Below are 2838 nucleotides of genomic sequence, written 5' to 3'. Positions count from 1 at the left end.
CATCTTCTATGTTGTGCTAGAAACGATGCTAAAAAATGAATGAAGCACAAAGTAACTTGTTAAAACTCAGTTAGAAAAAGGTTATATTGTGTAATCTAGCAGAATATGATACTTCAAGTAGGACCAAAGCTGTATATGATCCCTCTGAATTGTTGATCATCTATGAAGAAGAAAACATGCTCAAATAGAGGAAAAAGAAGAGACAGAAAGCAATTTATTTTCCAATTAGAAACTTACATGAATATATAGAGCATAACCGACTTATTTCTTCAAACATGCTTTTAGCACTCCTTTCTCAAATGAAATTGTAATTCGTCTTAGAAATTATGCCTAAGGCATGATGTATATTTTAGATAAACTTAATAAACCAAACTTGCGTTTTGCAAAAAAATAAATAAAAGAAACAAGCAGACCAAAAAAAATAGTGCTCAAACTCAATATATCACAACTCAAAATAAGGTTGTTTAGAAAATAGCATTACTTGAAATTTCAGGGGAAAAAGACTCAAACCAGTCCTCATTAGATGCATTACGGTATTCAAGTTCCACATTTACCCACCTTGTATTTTCACCCTGCAAGCAATATATACAAGCAAAACCAAATACCAGTTTAACAATTTTGCATAATCCAATGGTGAAAAGAAAATAGAATAAGTATATTTACCTTGGAGCCAAGAACAAGCGGTGATGCTTTAATAGAAGCAGAGTCCTGAAGCGAGAAAGTTGCTTTATGGATTTCTATTTTAGACAAAGGTTGTTCTCCACCACCTTCATTGCGACCATGAGAAGCAGCAACTTGAAACAGAACATAATAATAAGAATCAATAATCAAAAACAATATTATTAGTAACTTAAACTTGAATAAATACAAGCTCTCTATCTCTTTGTAATAAACTGAACAAGAGACGAGCAATAATAAGTGGGAGAAGCTGGCACCGCTTTATCCTTCTTACCTTCTTAAAAGAAAGGTCGAAGCTCTGTCAAAGAAAGTATACTAAGAAACTCTCAGCTTGTTTGATGAAATATGCTAAGAAAGTAAGAAGATCTCTCCAGGAGTTAATATACTCAGAGCTGTGCGAGAGTGGAGAACTACCCATCAAAATTCGTGGGTTGGCAATCTCGCGTGGGAGAGGGTAGATTAGCTCGCGTGGGAGAGGGTAGGAGTAGCCTTTTTGGATTTTCTTCGTCGGTTTGCAATCACCAGCACCAATTATCTCCGACAATATCGACAACAAAACATATCGTCGAAATATCGCGATATATCAACAAATATCATCAATTTTTGTACTGGTATTTATCCAAATTAGTATCGTGATATTTATTTATCTTTCCATAAAATCTCGATATATATCGCAATATATCGCGATATATCGCGATATTTTGTACTATGGCTACGAGACCTTCATGAATCAATTAAAACTGTTGGGGGTATTTTCAGAATAAAGTTTGCGGTTTAAGAAGAATATCTTGAATAAATCTGGGTTGGGAGAGTCAACATACTTACCTTAGGCATTTATGAGGTCACCACCAAATCCATATCCATGCATGGAGGAGGCAAGAAAAGAAGCAAAAACTGTTTTATTTGGAATTTGGTGATTTCCGTCTATGAGGTTTTGGGATTCAAGTTTATTTCTAGCATTACTTTGTTCTTGATTCTGTTATTCCTCTTTTGTTTCTTACAAGATATCTTTTTTAAAACATGTTCAGATTTTTATTGGGAAGAGAGTAGTGTCTTTGATTCTCCAGTAGCTTAATTTGAATAAGGTGAGGTGATTTAATCTCACATGGTGTACAAATTGCTATTTCCTCTCCTGACATTTATATTTCAATCGATTTAACTATATAATAAAAAAAAAAGAATCATTCATCTGAAGATTTTTCATATCTAAGAGGTTTCCACTGAAAAATGCTCTGTTTTGCAAACATTACCTGGTATTTGAAATTGATAGGTGCTCGGTGTCAAGGCCCACTGGAAACATCATCATGCATGCATGCATGAGAGGGATATTGTTGTCACAATTGTGCTTCCATGCTTGGTACGGCTTACCCGCCTATATGAAATTATGGAACAAATAAGTATAGTGAACGAACACTTATATTGGTTGAATTAGATTGGGTTTTTTTTGTTTGTGTGTGGAGGGGGGATTTAATAGAGGAGTATAGTTTGCCTAGATAGCTGAAATTGTTCATACCAATACTACTCTTCTCGTATTTAGGGTTTATCGATTTAGAAATTGGTTTTTGGTACATATCTGGGTGTTTGATCAATATTAGTTCAAAATGGTCTAGTTCATTACTTGAGAAGTAGTTCTAGTAGGTTATTGGTTAAACAAACATGTGTTGTGGAAAATATTGGTTTAGATCATTAGAGAAGTGAGAAATCAACTTGTAGTCTTGTAGCCATTTTAAGCATATTACTTGTAAGTTTAACAGATAGCTAGGCACATCACCTATTTAAGATTGCTTGATTTACTACACAAATATTGATCGTATGGGAACTACACACCTTAGATATAGATTGACATGCACACCGCCTTATTTCGTTCTTTGTTTTTTCACGTTGGTATTGCAACAATTTGAATTAGTTGAATGTCTTATTTTTAACTCCTATTTATTTTGTAGCAATGCCTCGAACAAAGAATGTGAATGTGAAGAATGTAGCAAAAAGTGATTTTCACGGGTGCTAAAAAGTTGTTAGGTGTGGGGAGTAGTAGTTCGGGTCGCGATGAGGAGCCTGAGAAAAAGAGAGGAAGGGGAACAACCACCTCGGCATCAGTTCTTAGAGGGGATCGGAAAGCCGATGATTCCAGTAATATTGTAAGTGGTGTAGATTTAGGAA

General features: G+C 34.7%; 1 long non-coding RNA gene across 1 annotated transcript; it reads right to left on the bottom strand.

Moving 5' to 3' along the window:
* Window positions 1-505: 505 nt before the first annotated feature.
* LOC147475864 (uncharacterized) lies at window positions 506-1193 on the bottom strand. Its single transcript, XR_015207238.1, has 3 exons — window positions 953-1193; window positions 664-794; window positions 506-572 (listed from the first exon to the last, which is right to left on the bottom strand). It is a non-coding gene; the product is annotated as an uncharacterized LOC147475864 (long non-coding RNA).
* Between the last annotated feature and the right edge of the window lie 1645 nt (window positions 1194-2838).

Source organism: Coptis chinensis, chromosome 9, assembly GCF_015680905.1.
Source record: "Coptis chinensis isolate HL-2020 chromosome 9, ASM1568090v1, whole genome shotgun sequence".
Lineage (NCBI taxonomy): Eukaryota > Viridiplantae > Streptophyta > Magnoliopsida > Ranunculales > Ranunculaceae > Coptis > Coptis chinensis.
This window is presented reverse-complemented; position numbering and strand designations above follow the sequence as displayed.